This window comes from Lepus europaeus, chromosome 9, assembly GCF_033115175.1.
Source record: "Lepus europaeus isolate LE1 chromosome 9, mLepTim1.pri, whole genome shotgun sequence".
In the NCBI taxonomy this organism is placed as follows: domain Eukaryota; kingdom Metazoa; phylum Chordata; class Mammalia; order Lagomorpha; family Leporidae; genus Lepus; species Lepus europaeus.
The window spans coordinates 61,886,335-61,907,534 of NC_084835.1; positions in this window are offsets into that span (position 1 = coordinate 61,886,335).

Genomic DNA, 21,200 nt, shown 5'->3' on the forward strand with positions numbered 1-21,200 from the left:
GTTCAACATTTGCCTTTTTCCTTTGCTGCATGGAGGAGGACAGTGACATTTTTCTTACAACAACTGGGATTTCCTTGGCAGTGCTAATAAAAGCAGTGTCTTCACTTTGCTTTTGTGGCGATCACATGCCCCTGGATTAACGTGATCAGGCCCTGCAGCCTGTCTCACTGCAAAGGGGGTTTCCCATGTCTGAGTTTCTGTACCTAGGATCAGTTTGGAGCTGTGGACAGCATTGCTTGGATTCTATTATTGTTTTGGATGAAAATGCTAACTCGGTACTGAATACTGGGACTTTTTTTTTTTTTTTTTTTTTTTATAGGAGGCACTAAAACAATGAGAGCCAGGAGCAGCTTCTGTCCCACAAAGCAGCATGATTTCTGAGAAAGTCCTGCAGAGGTTGGAACGTGCTAGAAATATGCAGGTGCATGTTTTTCTGAATATCTTTCTAGCTCCTTTCCTGGCTTTCCATTGCTTAAACTGCCTCTTCTCTCCAGTGGGGCGGCACAGAGGCTGTTGACACACTAAGATGACAAAGAGGTTCCCAGCAGGTATTTGCTGTTGATTGGGATACTGACACTGGAGACAAGGCATTGGAGGGCAAGAGGAACAGAGACAGAGGAGAGAAGCCAGCCAGCCACAGGCAATGAGCGCACAGGTTGGCGTCTCTGAAAGTATTCTCAGTGGAGCCATTCAGAACAACAGTGTTGAATATCAATCCGCAGCTAAAGTACTTCTTAAAATTCTTAATGTTTGAAATGCTGATTCCAGATTCAATTAGCATATATTTATAAATATTATTTATATTACACTTGTCAAGTGCACTATTTCCTGCTTTAAGAGTCAGGAAAACATTAGTGAGGGCTTGGAATATTTCCTTGAATTAATTTTTTAAGGTGTATTTCTCACAAACATTAGCTTTCTCAAGCACACACCCCAACTCCCTGAGTTAGTTCACTCCCCTTCCACTTCCTCCTCCATCTCCTCAGGGCCCACTTTGCTGCGGCTTCCTCGAGGAAGAGTCCTTGGATCTGGACTCGTGACCACCAGTGCATCCCTGAGTGTCTGTGCTTTTCCCGTCTGAGCTCTGGACACGCTATACTGTGACGGGCTCTCCCCTGGTCCTGATTCTCTGCTGGACTCTAAGCTCCATCAGGACAGGAAAGCGATAGCCATGAGCATAGACTTTGGAATAATAAAATATACACTGAGCCAAGTGTAATTTGGAGTATGCTCCAATAGCACACCTCCTCTTGATTACAGCACGGGAGGATGTTGGGACAGAGCATGCTATCTTTTCCAAGGTCACACAGCCAGAATGTGGCAAGTCCATAATTTGAACCCTGGCTCTTGTTTGTAGACACCATGCTGTTTACTATCAAAAGATGTTGGCTCTGAAATCTTGAGTTCTAGAACCAGGGCAGCCCCAAAGTAGCCAGCTGACTCTGTGTTAATTACTTACCCAGAGTGGATCTCATTTTTATTATCTGAAAAATAGGAACCAATAGCAGTATTTACTACAAGGAGCCAAGAGGATTCCGTGAGACAATGCATGTAATAGATAGCAGGTAGTACACTCAGCTGTGTACTTGCCACTGTAACCAACAGAGTAGGATTTAGGCAAAAGGACGGGGTGCAGGAACAGAGGCAGAGAACCTGAAACAGTGCAGTCCCTTGAGCTTGTTTCTCAGAGGATGCTCCAGCAAAGCTTATCTTGCATCAGTTTACTCAGTGGAGGCCAGACCGCCATAAACTAGGAAAGCTGCAAGAGGCCAATCTGAGTCCGGTTTTGCAACACACAGTGTGTGAAGATGCAAGGTGCGTGCAGGAAAGACCCTTCCACTCCCTTTATTTCCACATCCCAAGTATGTATTGCTAGCAGGAAAGGCCCTCTTTTCTGTTTTTTCAAAACTTATTTTATTTATTTGAGAGGCAGAGGGACACAGGGAAAGAGATCTTCCATCTGCTTGTTCACTCCCCATAGGGCCACAACAGGCAGGTCTGGGCGAGCTTGAAGCCAGGAGCCCAGAACTCCATCCAGGAGTTCTTAGTAAAATGATGCGGTCTTGTCTGTGGTGCGATCTATGCCCTGGACACCCTCCTAGGCTCTGGCCGCCGCCAGGTGACCAGATGGCCCAATCACAGGTGTCAGCTCCACCCCACCCTATGGGATCCCTTGATCCTACTTCCCTGCACCCCAGCAAAGGTAAAATAGGACCTGCTTCTTGCATACATGCTCTCTCTCGACCCCAATCTCTCTCTTACCCTCTCCCTCTCTCCCCTCAGCCTGTAAGGCTTCCCCCACCCAACATAAACCTCTAACTCCGGTGTTTGGTGTGTTTCGTGGTGGCCTTACACAGGTCTCTTATATGACTAACGGGCCCAGGTACTTGGACCATCGTCTACTGCTTTCCCAGGCACATGAGCAGGGGCCTAGATCAGAAGCAGAGCAGCCGGAGCTTGAATCAGCACTTCAGTATGGGATGCTGGTGCCATAAGCAACAGTTAAACCTGCTGCACCACCACACTGGTCCCAGGAAGGCTCTCATTCTCCTGCTTTTCTTCAACCTGGACACTCCCCTATCTCTTGCTATAAAAGCCCTGCTTTTGGGGCCGGCGCTGTGGCTCACTGGGTTAATCCTCCGCCTGTAGCGCCAGCATCCTATATGGGCACTGGTTCTGGTCCTGGATGCTCCTCTTCTGATCCAGCTCTCTGCTATATGGCCTGGGATAGCAGTAGAGGATGGCTCAAGTGCTTGGGCCACTGCACCCATGTGGGAGACCAGGAAGAAGCACCTGGCTCCTGGACCTTTCTCTCTGTCTCTCTCTCTCACTGTCTGTAACTCTACCTGTCAAATAAATAAATAAATAAAAATCTTTTTAAAAAAATAGCCCTGCTTTTCTGGGAGGCAGTTTCTTTAAGGAACTCTACTTCACCACTTCTTCTTTCACTTGAGACATGAAAATAAAGCTCTCCTATGAGCAACCCTCACTTGAGTCTGATTATTTGGTCAATGGACCCCTTGTGTCCACTAACACCATATGATAAATGCTCAATAATTATTTGTTGCCACTTCCGATGAACTCTAATGTAAATTTACAAAGTGCAACTTTTGCATTGTTGTGGCTTTTTCCCACATAACCTCCCTCCCACCCGCAACCATCCCATCTCCCACTCCCTCTCCCATCCCAGCCGATGAACTCTATTATTATTCTTTCTCCTCCTCTTTTTCTTCTCCTTACTTTTCATAATTGTGTCTGCAACTCTAAGCAGAAGATTGACACTGGGCATCAATAAACATCTTATGCATGGAGGAATAAGGACATGGATGAATGAAGATGTGAATAAAATAACCAATACCAATTTTCATAAGTCTTGCCTCTGTCTTAGCCATCAACTTCCCTCTTGAGTAGATTTTGGGTGACCTGGACACCCTGGACAGAGCTGGCTTACCAGGCAGTTGTACCATTTCTCCCTTACAGCAACATTATCTGCTGAAGAGCAAAACCTTCCTAGACTAGAAAAAGTTTGCCTTGGTTAAAAGTGGATGAGTAGCCAGGCTGTACAGCCAGAACCACGAGGATGGTGCTCAAGGTGCAGCTGAAAGTCTTTGGGAATGCCTGTAATACCCAGAAATCCTATTCAGTCCCAAATTCCAAAGTATTGTGTTCAGAAAGTATTCAAACAATCTCAAGAATTTACATTACATCTGCATTAAGGACATGTCAAAATTTTGCTGAGCAAAGCTAACGCAAATATCATACAAGACCATTACTGTTTTTTTTTTTTTTTGCTATTGAACACTGATTTAAATAATACTAATGAAAGTATTATGATAATGGCTTACATTTATATAAATATCTCTATGACTTTTGAGTTTCTAACTACAAAAGAGTATCAACATTTTTAAGCTGCCAGATTTCACTGGGCCCCACATGTTGAACAGACACTGTTCGCAGAACACACCCCAAGGTTAAACATAAACCAGAAACCAACACCAATGCAGTCCAGGCATTCCTGAATCCAGTACCTTTGTGAAGGAGAAATGGTAAAATTTCAGCTATTCTCATTCTTGGCAAGTCCTTCCTTTCTAGTGCTTGTTCTTAGGGAGGAAGCTTAGAGAGGAATAATTTTCTAAGAAGTGGGAGTTTTTCTGCTTTATATTTTCTGCCACTCCATAGGGAACACAGAAAGCTTGTTGTATTCTATAATCACTGAGTAAAATTCCTGTCATTCATACATGTGCTTGTGACTCCTTATGTATGCTGAGGATCTTACCTGGGACAAAGATGTCCTGGAGGGAGGTTGGGTGGGGTCAGGCCCACCAGGCTGTGGTCCCTGGGGGTTGTGCCCACTGTGCTTCTTTGTCCCTTACTTCCCCTCAATGCTCCCTTGTAGTTCTGGACAGTTCTACTGATTTTCTCTTGTGATTATTATTGGTGGCTTGCTTTGGGAAAACATGTAGTTCCTGGCTTTCCCCTTAATTCTAAATGACAACTAAAAAGGAATCAAAATTTGTATGGCGACCACAGATATCCAAGGGTGGTCCCTCCTCAAATGTCTTTTATTGTTCTGGTGGAACATTCAGAACCAAGGAAGAGACCCACCCTCAGTACCAAGCATAGTTTTGCTCTTGTCAACAAATTAATGGGTCCAAAGACTTGAATCCTTTGTTTCAACTCAGTGCTCTGGAATTTTGTATTTGCCTATTTCTTTCAAAAGTGTTCATTTTCATTGTTTTACTCACATTTTTGTCCATATTGTTAAAGGAATTTAAGATTTATCTTCAGGTCTGGTTCATCTTTGATTTTCGGGCTCAATAGAGTGCCTTGAAAATATGAAGATGAGGGAGCAGTGCTGTGGTGTAGTGGGTTAAAGCCACCACCTGCAGTGCTGACATCACATATGGGCGCTGGTGCAAGCCCTGGCTGCTCCACTTCTGATCCAGCTCTCTGCTGTGGCCTGGGAAAGCAGTAGAGGATGGCCCAAGTGCTTGGGCCCCTGCACCCATGTGGGAGACCCGGAAGAAGCTCCTGGCTCCTGGCTTCGGATCAGCCCAGCTCTGGCTATTTTGGCCATCTGGGCATTGAACCAGTGGATAGAAGATCTTTCTCTCTCTCTCTCTGCCTCTGCCTCTGCCTCTCTGAAACTCTGCCTTTCAAATAAATAAATAAATCTTTAAAAAAGAAAAATAAAAAATATGAAGATGACAGAACTTCTAGAAAAAAGAAATCAATGCAATTCAAGTTTCAAATATATCAAGTTCATGGAAATTCCTACTTTTTACTGGTAGAGGGCTTCAGGGTGATTACTTCTTTACAAGTTGTAATACAAATATATTTGCAAGAAATCTCTATTATCATGTAATGAGGCTTACACAATTTCCAAAGCTTCTGCAATTATGCAGATTTAAATTATTTACCTCTTTATTTATACAAAATGAAACTTGATTAAAATTAGATGAAGTAAATAAACCACAACCAGTAAATTACATTTTAATAATTGAAGCTTTACTGATAATGGCAAAAACTTGAAAGCAGCCAAGATGCTTTCTACAGGTCAGTGGATAAACTGTGGTACAGCAAGATAATGGGAGACTACTCAGGGATAAAAAGAAAGCTCTCAAGCCACAAAAAGATCTGAAGGGAACTTAAATGCATATTACTAAGTGAAAGAAATCGATCTGAAAAGGAGTCCTATCTTGGGGTTCCAATTTTATATGATATCCTAGAGTAGACAAAATTATGGAGACAGTACAAAGATGAGGGGCAGCCAGGTATCATGGGGAAGAGTGGCAGAGTAGGTGGGGTGTAGGGTTTTTCATGCGGTGGAAATACTCTGAGGGACTGTGACACTGGGCACACGTCATTAAAGATTTGTCCGAATCTGTAGTGAGTACACCAGCAAGAGCGAACTCCAGTGTGAACTGTGGGTTTTGGGTGACCATGAAGCAGCAGTGTAGGTTCATCAGCTTGAACAGATGGACCACCCCCATGAGGGATGTTGAGAATGGCACAGGCTGTGCATGTGTGGGGCAGACGGGATAAAGGAAATATCTGTTAACTTCCTCTTCCTCGCAGTTTTGCTAAAACTGCTCTAAAAATCAAGTCTATCAAAAGTTAGATTAAATAAATAGCCATAACTGAACACTTGTGTTTTATCTACTGATGGTTTATGCGACCATGGGCCAGGCCTCTGCTAAATTTCAAAACATGCTCTAAAACTGTTTAAATAGAGTAAGATTGCAGAAATTAGAAAAAACATCTCTCAAAACTTACCTTGGAAAGTTTCTAGTCAGAAAGTATAGAGCTTTATGGTGTTATTCATCAGTCTCTTGGGGAAAAAAATAGGAGATTCCTGGGGTTGGGGCTGTGGTATAGCAGGTAAAGCTGCCACCTACATTGCTGGCATCCCATATGGGCACTGCTTTGAGTCCCAGCTGCTCCAGTTCCGATTCAGCTCTCTGCTATGGCCTGGGAAAGAAGTAGAAGATGGCTCAAGTGCTTGGGTCCCTGCACCTGTGTGGGAGATCAGGAAGATGCTCCTGGCTCCTGGCTTCAGTTGGCCATTTGGAGAATGAACCAGTGAATGGAATACCTGTCTCTCTGCCTCTGCCTCTCTCTCTCTGTCTTTCAAATAGGATTCTTAACACTGGAACTGTATTTTAAGGGAGAAATGTGTAGAAGGAAGTCTCTATATTATATAACAGGAGACTTCAAAACATTTGTGGTAAGATGGAATTAAAAAATAAATTTATTCTGGTACTTTTTTAAAAAAGATTATTTATTTGAAAGGCAGAGCTACACAGAGAAAGGGACACACACACACACACACATACAGAGGGAGAGAGGGAGAGAGGGAGAGAGAGAGAGAGAGAGAGAGAGAGAGAGAGAGAATCCTCCATCTGATGGTTTAGCCTCCAAATGACTGCAACAGCCAGGGCTGGACCAGACTAAAACCAGGAGCCTGAAAGTTCATCTGAGTCTCACCAGCACTTGGGTCATCTTCCACTGCTTTCCCAGGCACACTAGCAGGGAGCTGGATCCGAAGCAAGCAGTCAAGACTTATCTGGCATCCATATGGGACATGGGCATTGCAGACGGTAGCTTAACCCTCTACACCACAACACTGGCTCCTCTGGTACATTTTGTCACAATATATACTTTATATGAACTTTGTGAAGATACCCTAAATGCATGGATTTCAAAAAAATTTGCATTACAATAAATATATTTTAATTCAATTTTCCATGAATTTTGGGAAGCATTCTCATAGAAATTTGCAGAGCTTCTGTTAGGATAAACCAAGTTCAAGAGGAAGAGCTAGCAAGTGAATAAAAACACAGTAACTTCAAATAATATTGCTTCTGTTATTCAATGTGTCTAGTGTGGTGGGCTAGAAACTAGATCTCTAGACAATATGTGGGGATAAAGATGTGGCTGCTATACAAGATGAGAGGCACAAAGGTGAGACCTCCAGCAAAGTCTCCTATCCACCAGGGGCTTCCAGAACCGACCTTCCACCTCCCTCCCTCCCACCACATACACAATTTTTTTTTCCTCCTATGTCTGGAAAGCATTTGGAGTTCCGTAATCTCAAATTGCTATTCCCTCCTATCTGTTGTTATCCCTCTCCTAATTCTCTTTCTTTCCCTTAAGGGTCAACGCACTCTTGAATATTTGTCTATGTCTTTTAATTGAGGATTTGTTTTACGCAGTAACTTAATCTTTTCTCTCTTTGCAAATCCTATCTTGGTGGTCTCAGAATCTCAGTCACAGGAGAGCATTAAAGTCATGCACTCTGAGTCCCTCCTCAGCAGGTGTTCCTGGCGTATCTGATCCCTGAAGATGGCGGCTGACATCTGACTTTGTTGCTTAGAGAAATGGGACCTCCCTCTGCTGCAAGACTACCCAAGTCATCCTTGGAAAATCCCACTGGCATGTTCTCTTATTTCTATTCCCTGAGGGGAGTTCAAAAACTCCATGGAAGATGTGTTTTATGAAAAAGCTGAACATGGATTTTTAAAAAATATATGCACGCACCAAAAATAGTGTTATCTTTTAACTTATATGATTGACTGTGTCCCTTTCTATTCTACTCTACTCCCCTCCATCTTGTCCACCACTTGAAACGATTTTAGAAACAAAATACTATTTCAATTATGTATTTCTCACAGGCATTCTGAAAAAAAGCACATGCCATATTAAATTGGGCTTATCCTGATAAAGTCATTGTAGACAGCCTCCACTGACAGGTGACTACGCACACATAACAGTGTCTTACTGAGACTCATGAAAGTTTGATCTAGGCAGCCCTTTCATTGTTCTCTACGAACAAAGGAATTTTGACTTTCCCCCCATACATCTGGTGTCTGTAACATTTGCAAAGAAATACAAAAAGGTGCTTCACATGCAGAATTCTGAATCTTAATTAGCTTGGCAGAGATGAGCACCTTTGAACTCCCAACACAAGGCCTTTGAGGGAGCAGAAGGCACCTTCACCTTTCCTCTGACAGAAGGCCTGGGGGGGGTCACCGCTCTCCTTTTTTCCAAGCAAAGGCAGAAAAGGCAAAACAAAGATTGCAGAATGGTGGCCTACCAGCTGAAGCTAGTGGCCTAGTCAGAGTGTTAAAGCTAGCTTAATCGGTTGCCAATATTTATAAATGAGGACATTTTATCTAAAAAGCTGATTTCTGTGTCCTTAGCCAATAGTAAGCATTGACAAGCCTGGGCCCTTTTCCTTCTTAGCAACATTTGGTAGGAGCCCCATGGTGGTCACCTCTTTCCACATGCCCTGTTTCCAGCACAGCCTCAACAATCCCATTATTTTATATTCATCCAACTCTGCTCAGTTGCCTTACATCCCTGGGAGAAATCCAAGTTGTTTCCCCAGTAACGACCCTTTGAACCTGACTGTAAACGGATTTGAGAGAAGGAAAGAAACAAACTCTAAGTGAATCACAAAGGATGATAGGTATTCATCATGAGGACAGAGCCTTTGGAAACATGGGTAGAATAAAATCAAAGATGCAAACTGAACAGCTTGTTCCTTACTGGAATAAATCCCTTGCAAACAGTTTATTTGCCAAAGATTGCTTATATGATGGAGATGGAAAATCCAGGGTGAGGGGGATGTGAGGGGAAGACTGCTAGGTGCCCCCAAGCCCCAGTCTGGGCACTCAGCCAGATTACATGTCCAGCACAAGGGTATCTCCACATGACTGAGAATGTGGCAGACCTGACCCGGAAACTTTTCCCACACAATCTCCCATGCTTCATCTTTGTTTCCAACCTCCAAGGAGGTCAAGATGATTCCAAGGATCTAGAAGTGGGTAGAAGATGGAAGGAGTCCAGCAAGCAGTTCCATACCCATCCCTCCACACTGACCTTCACCTTGAGTGATAAATAAGCCCGCGTCAGCCGTGGAGAGGCTGAGATTAGGGGGTGTTTGTTACAGTGGTTCACCTACCTCTGATTAATACTGAAAGGCATATCCTGAAAGCCAAATAAGCCAGTAAGAAATGGATGGCAGAACATGTTCCTGAAGCTAATAGTGATTGCAAATATACCTGTGTATGCTACGGAAGAAGTAAGAGTCCAAGTGGGGCACGTGGTCCTTTTCGGGCTAGGAAGCTTTTGCTGCTTCCAGATCCCAGCTCCCTGCCGAAGAGCAGATGAAAAGCTGTGGATGTGTTTAGGAAATCTTTTCCATGAAATCGCTCCACGCAGCTGTGCTTTTGCTACCCAAGTGGAGGGGGAGCACATAAAGAGAAAGCCCATCTGTTTGGGGACTGTTAATGTGCCTCTAGGCTCCCAGGTAACACGTACCTGAAGAGGGAAGTAGTGAGGCTATAATGATGAGACCTAATTCTGCTTTGGAATGTGCCTGAAATCCATAGTCCCCTAGTGGGAGACACAATTGCAAGTTCGTACTCTTTCTGTATTTAGTACTGTTGCAATGATAGCAGTCTTAAAATTCAGGTTTACATTAACCTAAATCAGTAATAAGTTGTTTTAACCACAAATATTCTCTTCTCTGCAAAAGCTTAAAACTCTTTTCTTTCTTAAGTGATGCTAACTGTGGCAGCAACTGTGGTGAGAGGTTCAAAGGATTTAACAATTTGTTGAAATAATTGGGAATAAAGGAAGAAATGGCGTAATAAATAGCTCATTACTTTGGACATTTTTTGCTGCTGTACTTGTTATGGGGTGTTTGTAATCTAGCAGTTTCATACAGAATATTTTAATGTTAATGACCTTTTCTTGGGTACTTGCCCAAAATGCCAAAGTTGATTTCTAAATTGTTCCAGTTTGCCAAACGAGACCAGAAATGGTAAGAAATTGAGCCCTGTAGCATAGTGAATTTGGAGCCTAAGAAATACTAATGTATCACGGGGTGACAATCCCAGTATCTAATTCCATCCCAGTAGTACAATGACATGGAGTTGTGTAGACCCCAATCTATCTGAAATCCTTACAGTGATTTATTTTGAAATGTGTACTCATCTTCTTTAAATAAAGTGGAGAAAGCCCAAAAATACATACATGAAAAGATTAGTAAAAAGAAATATCAAGACCCAAGAAAGAGACCGTCCCTCAGGCTAGCATATGACATCATAATGATTGCTGTGATCAAATCTAATTAGGCCCTGAGTTTTTGCCAGTGAAAACAAAGAAATTATAAAGTCACGCCTCTATTAATGAAGACTGAGTCCTCACTGGTTTCAAATTCTAATAGAAAGATTGAATCTGGAAATTCATGTGGCATGATGGGGTAACAAAATATCTTTAAATATAATTTTATTAAAAACATAAGCTATACCCAGAATTTGCTAAGGAATAGGCATAATTTAAACTCATAAAAGTAACCCAGGGAGAGAAAATTCTGATGATTTCACCACTTAAAACTTCCCCAAGATAAGCTCAATAAAATATATATTGAAACCATAAACATTGTTTTCTTTTATGGTACCCAAAGCTGGGTTAGACATTTAAAGAGCTTGCTCATTCAGGATACAAGGGGCCTTCAAAAAGTTTGCAGAAAATGAAATGAAATGACAGGTTTATTTTGCTGCAATTTTTGAAATCTATGCATATAGGAGTTTTCCGAAAATTCACGGGAAATGTGTGTCATGAGATAACTAGGCATGGATTTCAACAAAAGAAAGGAAGGAGGAGAGAGGATGGAAGCATGGAAGGAAAAAAGGTAGGGAGAAATCACTATGCTACTGAATCTGTACATGTGAAATGCATGGAATTTGTTCACCATATATAAATAAAAAGGTATTTAAAAATCAGCCAGTGCTAAAACACACATGTGCACACACACACAAATGGCCTCTAAATTCCATTTTGTATGAACTTTTCTAAATATCCTTGGGTAATACAACAAATAAAATTTCAAATAATCCAAGAATGCTCATTTTTGAAATTGCAAGGATTAGTGAAGTATAGGCTATGTTTAATTGTTTAGAATTCTCCATAGAGAAATGAAGAGACTCAGTAAAAATAAGGTATCCATACTTTATTTCAAAACATTTACCATTTAGCTCATCTGACAACATCTCACTGGCTGCAGGCAGTTTAGTGGTGCACAAGATTATAGCCATTCCCAGCCTTATTGATATGTGTAAGGTACATACCAGCTGACCACATGGTATCCTGAACAAAGGGAAAAGGCATTTTGGCTGTTTATTTCAAAGGTTTGAGGACCTGTCTTAGGTGTAAATAGATTTTCTGGAGATGAAGCAGCTGTTTTGCATATTCTTAGGCATAAATATAATTAAAATAGCTATCATTTACTGAGCTGTTACCATTGGCCAAGTATCAAGTGCTTTGTACACAGTACTTTACATAATGATCTCAACAACTCTGTGAGCTCAGGATCGTCAGCATCATCATTATATAAATGGTCATTTTGAGGCTTACAGAGTCTCTTGCCCAGAGGTGACTACAGCAAAGGAGTAGATGAGGACACAGAAGCATCGAGATACTAGGTCCCCAGCTCAGCATCACCAGGTAGAGAGTAAAGGCATTGTACTTTCCACTCAAACAGTCCAAGTCCTGAGTCCATGCTCCTAAGATCTATAGCATCTTATCTCTTCGCCAAAATAGTCTTACGCTCTAAGAATATAAATGTAGTTTAACATAGATGCCTGCAAGTACATTGGCTCAGAGTTGCATTTACATTTGTGAATAACTAATTTAGGAAAAAGCTAAGGGAAAAAAGCAGAGTCAGGAAGAATCAGAAGAAAAGGAAGGCAGGAAAACAAAAACATTCTGTTGCCCTCCTTTTGCTGTGACTTTCTGATGAGCAGATGGGCTTATTCTAGGGTTGGTAAAGATTCTGCTGTCCTAAGAATCCCACTCCTATTTGGCTATCAGGAGACTATGATGACCTGAAGCCTCTAAGCTCTTCAGGTATAAATGACTCTTCAAGCTACGAATGGGATTATACAAGCAGAACAACGTAAAAGTCTTGCCAGTCTGTCTGTGGTTATGTGACTGAGCATTTAAGAGCCTACGACTTAGCCATGTGCTTAACAAACATAGCTTTAACATTTTCTAAATAAGATTTGTATTCTCCGCAAAATCAGGACTTCTAGTTATCTTAGATTAAAGTGAGTGATCTGAAAGTGAGGAAGGATGAGCTGAAGAAGGGTTGTTTTCTAAAAGTAAAGTTATCTTCCATGAGCATATTTGATCATTCTCAACACTTACTAAGAGCATGCTGTGTGTCCTGATGAACTAGGAGTGGCCTCTGGAAGGATGCAAAAGGTTAATGTAGCAATCCATCGGTCTGGTTTCTAGGTCCAGGTCCTGGGCTTAACCTGGAAATATTTTGAGCTCAAAAGGCATGAATGGACCAAACCAAAGAGGATCTCCTGACTAGTATGCCAGTCCGTGGTGTTCTCTGAGGGGAAGGATACAGCCCAGACAAGATGAAATGAAGGCTGCCATCCAAAAGACAGAATGAATGGGGCATCGTTTTTGAACAGGTGGTGAGAGAGAGTTGGAAATGGGAAGACCAGAAATGATATTCAGTTCCTATAAGAAGAAGGGTAGGTCAAGACTGAGTGCAGGGGACACAACCCTGCAATGACCTCCTCTCTTAAATGATTTCTTTCATTTTTCAAGGCCGGAGATGATGTTACAAAGAAATAAACTAAGCCCGAGAAACTTGGAAATTTGTGATCAAATGCCATGAGAGGAATGAATGGATGATATTAAAAGTCATGAGTGTACCTGTAGGTTCATGATGAGCTCTGTCTGCTGCTTGGATGGGGGATATGTGACACATCCAGGGGGGGTTATGAAGTAGGCAGTTAAATATGCACATCTGGAGCTTGGAAGATACAAATGCAGTCATTGGCCTGTGTGCACATCAGCTTCCGCAAAACGCTGTGGGAGAGTCCATCCTAATGGCACAGGATCTGTTTAGATACCAATGAACCTGCAGTCAGACAGGGAACTGAGTTTAAATTGCTTTCCAGCAAATGTTGTACTTTAGTTTTCCTTCTCTCCTTCCCTCCTTAAGGAAAGAATGGGTTAAAACATTTCCTTTATGCTCTTGAATTTTTCATCTGTTTGCAAAAAATTATACATATTGTGATAGAAGAAATGTCCCTTTCTAAAAGTAAGCCTATAAATTCAGATAAAGGCTGATAAGAATCAGATAAAGCAAATATATAATCTCCATTGTTACATTAGATGGTATTTCACCCAAACCATCGTATAGTGAATTCACATTAAGAAATCTAATTCCACCCTTTTTATAAGCTAAAATAAGTTTATGATACTTTATAAACTATTTGTGAAAATTTATTTGAGGGGTAGAAAAAAGAGCCAGAGAGACATATATAGACAGAAAAAGCTCCCACCCACTGGTTCGCTTTCCAAATTCCCACAACCACCAGATTTGGGCTGAGACCCAAACCAGGAGACAAGAACTCAGTCCAGGTCTCCCACATGAGTGGCAGGAACCTAATAGCTTGTGCCATCACTGCTGCCTTCCAGGGCTGCATTGACAAGAATCTGGAGTCAGGAGCTTGAACTGGGCATTGGATCCAGGTACTTTCACATGGGAGATGAGCATCTTAACTGGTGGGCTGAATGCCCATCCTCACCATCTCTTCTTGTTCCCTTCTATCATAGAAATTCATGATTTTGGAGATTCTGAGCCATAGAAGACTGGGCTGCTCCTTAGCTTGACTGATCAGATCTATGGAATCTCATTATTGGGAGGAAAGATGGAAGAAGCAATATACATTCTAGGCAAGGTTAGTAAAAGAGGGCAGAGAGAATTATTGCCATGATCACCTGTGAGGAATGTAGTTCACATGCAGAAGCACTGCCAGTCCCCTGTCTTCTCCAACTACACAGGGGAAGCCCTGCATCTTGTCTAGTGGATAGTGCTGCAGCAATCTCATGAGCAATCCCTAAAGTGACTGATAGGCGATGTTTGAGATTAATTTTTATGTCAAAAAGATCCCAACATTTAGTTTAAAAATGAATCACCTGAGGCCAGCTTTGTGGTGCAGCAGTTTAAGCAGCTGCTTGTGTCATGGGCATCCCATAACGGAACGCAGGTCCAAGTCATGGCTGCTCCTCTTCCGATGCAGCTCCCTGCTAATGTGCCTGGGAAAGCAGAAGAAGATCGCCCAAGTACTTGGGCCTCTGCATCCATGTGGGAGATCTGGATGGAATTCCAGGCTCCTGGCTTCAGGCTGGAGCAGCCCTGGCTAGCTCTTTCTCTCTCTCTCTGTTTCACACACACACACACACACACACACACACACACATTCAAATAAATGAAAATAATCATTTTAAAAATACATTATCTCTAAATGTTTAAGAAAGCATTTCTGTATGCAATACGATGCTATGTCCCCTCAACTTTCCCCCTCTTTTTTAGTTAGACTTTATTCTTCAGATTTATTTCCACTTTTTAAGTGTGCCTACTGTGTATATGGACAGTTGAAGACTTTAGGCTTGGTGTTGCTGGGCAAATGATGGGTGGGGTACCATGTGCTATATGACCTCTGGCCTTAAACTCTGACACACAGCATCTATTCTATGGTAACCTCTCCCAGAACACAGCAGTGGATGCCAGTGAGGCCTCTCATCCTCACTCCTCACTCCTGACTTGCACCAGGGTGGCCAGCAGGGCTCTGCTTCCTTTCCCAGCTATAATCCTGATTCTGAATTCCCAGTTCTGAATGTTAGCTTCTTTCCCCATAGTTATGATCCACTTGCAGGAAACCATATCCATAGCCAACTGGCACTGAGTGAGCCTCCTGCCCAGGAGGGGACCTTGGCCTCTTCCAAGAAGATCCACCAAAGAAGTCTGCTTTCCCAATAAAAAATTTGTTCCATCTAAGCAAAACCATAGAAGTTTTCTCCACCATTCCAAGCCTCAGGATGTTTGGTGGGAAGGATACCAGTATTCCAATAGGCAAATTTGCTGTTTTGCAGCTGATAAAATAAGGACCCTTATTAGATACATGTAATTAGATGAACATTTAATTCTAGACAGTCTTATTTGAACACTATTCTGTAAGAGATTACTTACTGAAAAGTCTTTTTGAATGACAGATTCCACATCAGTAACTATTTAAAGAATAAACATACAGTATATGTAATGAAATCCAGTCATTTGCAACAAAATGGAGGAATCTGGAAAACACCATGCTGAGTGAAATAAGCCAGTCCCAAGGGGACAAATATCATGTTCTCCCTGATGTTAGTTCTCAGTGACAACTAACCAAGCACCAAAAAGGAAACCTGTTAAAGTGAAATGGACACTATGAGAAATGGTGACTTGATCAGCCCTTGCCCTGACTGTTAATGAACAACTTAATACTTTAGCCCTTTTATTGGTTGAATTCTGTAATTAATACACAATTATTCTTAAGTGTTAAAACTTAACTGACAAGTGATCCCTGTTAAATATAAGAGTGGGAATAAGAGAGGGAAGAGATGTACAGTTTGGGACATGCTCAATCAGACTTGCCCCAAATGGTAGAATTAGAAGCATTCCAGGGGATTCCAATTCAATCCCATCAAGGTGGCATGTACCAATGCCATCTCACTAGTCCAAGTGATTAATTTCTGTTCACAGTTGATCATAATGATAGGGCTGAGAGTCAAAAGGATCACATAAACAAGACTAGTGTCTGCTAATATTAACTGATAGAATAAAAAAGGGAGAGAATGATCCAACATGGGAAGCGGCATACACAGCAGACTCATAGAATAGCTGATGTCCTGAACAGCACTCTGGCCTCAGAATCAGCCCTTAAAGCATTCAGATCCGGCTGAAAAGCCTATGAGAGTATTTCAGGCATGGAAAGCCAAGACACTCTGGCAAAAAAAAAAAAAAAAAAAAACCTAGATAAAAGATCTCTGTGAGTGAGATCCCAGTGGAAAGAATGGGCCATCAAAGAAGGAGGTACCTTTCTCTGAAGGGAGGAGAGAACTTCCACTCTGACTATGACCTTGTCCAAATATGATCAGAGTTGGCGAACTCAAAAGGCTTCCATAGCCTTGGAAACTCATGAGAAGAGCCTCAGGTGATTGATTACTGATGCCATAAACAAGAGTGTCAAATTGTTAAGTCAACAACAGGAGTCACTGTGCACTTACTCCTCATGTAGGACCTCTGTTCTTAATGTGCTGTACATTGTGATTTAATGCTATAACTAGTACTCAAACAGTATTTTTCACTTTGTGTTTCTGTGTGGGTGCAAACTGTTGAAATCTTTATTTAATATATACTAAATTGATCTTTTGTATATAAAGAGAATTGAAAATGAATCTTGATGTGAATGGAAGGGTAGAGAGAGCGGGGGGTGGGAGGGAAGTTATCGGGGGGAGGAAAGCCATTGTAACCCATAAGCTGTACTTTGGAAATTATATTCATTAAATAAAAGTTAAAAAAATAAAGAGTAAATATAGATCAACCAAGATGGAAAAATGTGAACTGTCAGAAAATCACCTTGCCAGGCAGTATATAACCAGACTAGCTCACCCCTGCGAATTACCACCTTTTTTGGTCCTTATATGACTCTCAGCTTCCTGTTACATAGCATCTTCTGGATGCTATGGTTGCAAAGAAGGTACACAATGGCTTTATTCTGCCCGACTCCTGAAAGTTTTCCCACTTGAGCAATCTACTCATCTATATTCCCTTGGTTATCTGACCTGTCTGTGTGTTGACTACTTGTTCCTCTTCCTCCTATTCATCCTCCTAAACTCTAGTCACAAGTTTCTTTTTCTTTTTTTTTTAAGATTTATTCATTTTATTTATTTGAAAGCAAAGTTACACAGTGAGAGGAGAGGCAGAGAGAGAGAGAGAGAAAGAGAGGTCTTCCATCCACTGGTTCACTCCCCAATTGGCCACAACGGCCGGAGCTGCACCAACCTGAAGCCAGGAGCCATGAGCCTCTCCAGGTCTCCCACATAGGTGCAAGGGCCCAAGGACTTGGGCCATCCTCCACTGCTTTTCCAGGTCATAGCAGAGAGCTGGATTGGAAGAGGAGTAGCCAGGGCCAGAACCAGTGCCCATATGGGATGCTGGCGCTTCAGGCCAGGGCATTAACCCACTGCGCTGGCCCCAGTCACAAGTTTCTACAGACACCTGGTTGTCCTCCTGCTGCTACTGTTGCTGCTGCTGCTTCCTCTTCCACTTCTTTTGCTTCTGCTTCTGGTTTTTTTTTTTTTTTTTTTTTTTTTTAACAAGCAGAGAGATGAGAGAGAGAGAGAGAGAGAGAAAGAGAGAGAGAGAATCCATCCACGGATTCACTCCTCAAATTTCTACAATGGCCAGAACCTCATTACTTGAGCCATCACCACTGCTTCCCAGGTTCTGCTTTAGTAAGAAATTGGAATTCAGAAGCAGAGCCAGGAATTGAACCCGGATAGTCTAAAGTGGGATGCAGGCATCCTAACCAATATCTTAACCGCTAGACCCAACACTGCCCCATACAGCCTTATTATGACTACTCAGCTCCTCCATGTCTATGTATAGGAAAGTGGCATGCTTGTTCCTTGTTGGTCTGTCCAGCAATACTAAGGCATTTTCCACCAACGCCTCTTCCTGACCTCTACTGAGGCTTGCCCTGGGCCTCATCTCAGAGTAGATGGACACGAGGGCCAGTCATGTTGTCTTTTTCAGAAGACCACCATTCAGAGTATACTACAGAAATTTTTTTTCCTGGGATTTCTATAAAAAGGACAACACATCTAACTGAGAAATGAAAACTACGAAAATAACTTTATGGAATAAAGTATATATAGTCCAAATATGCACTTAACTTCCAAACAAGAACTGTAAATGTTGTTCTATGATGTGGGTCTGTTATGGTGCCTTGCTGAAAGGCTTGGTTAGGTGTAGCCAAAGGAAATTTGGCCTCGCGGTTGTCTGCACACTTTCTTCTCTGTGTGTGTGACTCGGTGGCACCCAGCTCCCACTCTTTGCAGAAAGCACACATGCTGGGCCTTTATATCGACCCAGGAGATCCTCAGCCTCTCTCACCTGCAATTTCTCAGTGTTTAGACTTGAAATACAGTGGATTCATTCATGTAGTTCAACTAAGACTCAGCAAAGTATTGCACAAATCCCTGTAAATCTCAAATCTAATTGCATTTATTTCCACTAAATTACTCTCTACAAAATGTTAGCTGTCTATGATAGCAATTCTATCATCCAAGGATAGTCCTATCACTTTCTAAATCCCACTTCTGGATATAGATGCTGGGCTAAGCAACCTGAGATGTTGCTATTTAATCATTTCATATTCATACTTTCCATGCCTCCCGGTAAGTCGGTTTACTGAATTATGTGAACCAGGGCATTTGCTGATTCGCCCATGTTGAGAGTTCCTTGGAGCCCCCACAGCAGCTCACATCGGTCCTAACTCCTAAAGCCATGAATGTCACTGCTGTTGCCTCATGTATTTCTAAACCTGCAATGAACTTTTCAAAAAAGCTAAGAAACAGGAGTTAGTGTTGTGGTGCAGTGAGTTAAGCTGCTGCTTGCAACATTGGCATCCCATATGGGAGCAGTGGTTTGAACCCAGGGGCCTTGGCTTCTGATCCAGCTCCCTACAAATGCACCTGGGAAAGCAGTAGAAGATGGCTTAGGTTCTTGAGCTTATGCCACCCATGTGGGAGGCTTGGATCCTGGCTTTGGCCTGGCCAGGCTTGGTTGTTGCAGTCTTTTAGGGAGTTAACCAGCAGATGAAAGATGTCTCTCTCTCTCTCTATCTCTATCTCTATCTCCCTCTTTCTCTGTCTCTCTCCCCCCCCACCTCCATCATTCTACTTTTCAAATACATAAATAAGTTAACAAAGAAATAAGTCCTATAAAAATACTAAGAAAGAAAATGTGAATAAGAGAGTGCTTGATCTAGGTTGTAAAATACTGAAGCAGGGATCTTTTAGGCAATTCTTAGTGTGTTTCTCTGGAATGCTTTAGTCCATAAAATTGCCCTTCCAAACAGAATGGCAAACACAGGCATGGTTTATAGTCTGATTGGAGTGCTATTGTTTTTATGTAGATTAGCATGCCTTTTTTTTCTAAATGAGTGATTATTAGTACAATCTTAGGTTTGATTTTATATTTTGCCACCAGGTAAATATGAGGGGGTCTTTAAAATGTTCACAGAAAATTTGCATTATGGAAAAAACTATGCATAGATTACAAAAAGTTTTTGCATCAGAATAAACTCCTGCAACTTTTTTATAACATGTCTGAACAAGAGATAGTATGATGTACTAAGAAACATAAAACATCAGTTTGAAAAGGGCTGCTTTCAGAGCAACACGAATTCTACTCAAAACAAGAGCAAACATCAGAGGAATGGTGAAGCTTGGATGGAAGAATGGTGAAATCATTGGTGCTTTAGAAAGAGATAAGACAATGCTCCCAAAGCAATCAATGCTTAACAAAAGGATAATTCAGTATAGGAAGAGATGCAAGGATGATAAAGATGAAGCTCACAGAGGCAAAATTCATATCAACTGGCAAGGAGAAATTAATTTTGCTCATGTCTTAATTGAAAAGGACCAATGAGTAGCACTGGAAATAATAGCCAACACTATAGACATCTCTCAGCTTACACAATTCTGACTGAAAAACTGAAGAGGCGGAAACCCTCTGCTTTATGGGTACCAAAATTCTTACTCCCAGATCAACTGCAGACAAGAGCAGAGCTTTCAATGGAAGTTTTTAACAAGTGGGATCAAGATGTTGAAGGAATTCTTTGAAGAACTGGAAGAGGAGATGAAATATGGCTTTAGCAGTAAGGTCCTGAAGATAATGCGCAATCCAAACAATGGCTACCAAGAGGTGTCAATGGTCCAGTCAAAGCAAGAGCAGATCAGTTAAGAGCAGAGGTCAGGGCAATGGTTGGGAGACACTCAAGGCATTTTCTGGTTGCTTCTCTGCAGTGTCAAAGAACAAGAATATCTGCTTAATGGGAGAGTATTTTGAGAAAGTTAGCCAAAGTTTTAGGAGAAAAATATGTGGGAAAGCTTCACCAGAGAGCCCTTCTCCATCATATCCATGCTCATGCTTATTTTTCCTATCCAACAACTCTCTTTTGTGAGAGTTCCGTGGAAATCATTAAATGCCTGTTTAATCAGCTCTAGTCCTGAGCTGGTTCCTCCTGACTTCATTTTTGTACCCTAATCTTAAAATGTGTAAAGGACCCCCATTTCCCTTCAGTTATTAAGGTAAAAGAGACTACACTGATGTGGTTAGACTTACCAGGACACTCAATTCTTCCATGATGGACTAAATGGCTGGTACCATCACTTATAAAAGTGTCTTGAATTGGTGAATCTTTTAATTCAATTTTTCCACAAAATTTTTTGAAGTCTTCCCTACTTACACAATAATGGAAAGGGCAGTTTGGTAATGATTTTTCTCTCCAGGAAAATGCTAGAAACATTGCTAAACCACTGCTGGAAATGAGGTATAGTGTGGTGTGAAGTCCTTGTAATAGGAAGCTGCTTTATCCTAGATTCTCCAGAAGTTGGAAGGCAAAGTGAAGCTCTAAGCCAATGTTCTATTTGGTAGTGAAATCTCAGGGATGAATAGTGGGAAAGAGAAGGAGGGGAAGCCACAGGAGGCAAATTACCCAGCTGACCCAGCCTCCCAAGGAAACAGCTGCTTCACTATCACAGGGAAATCAGACAAG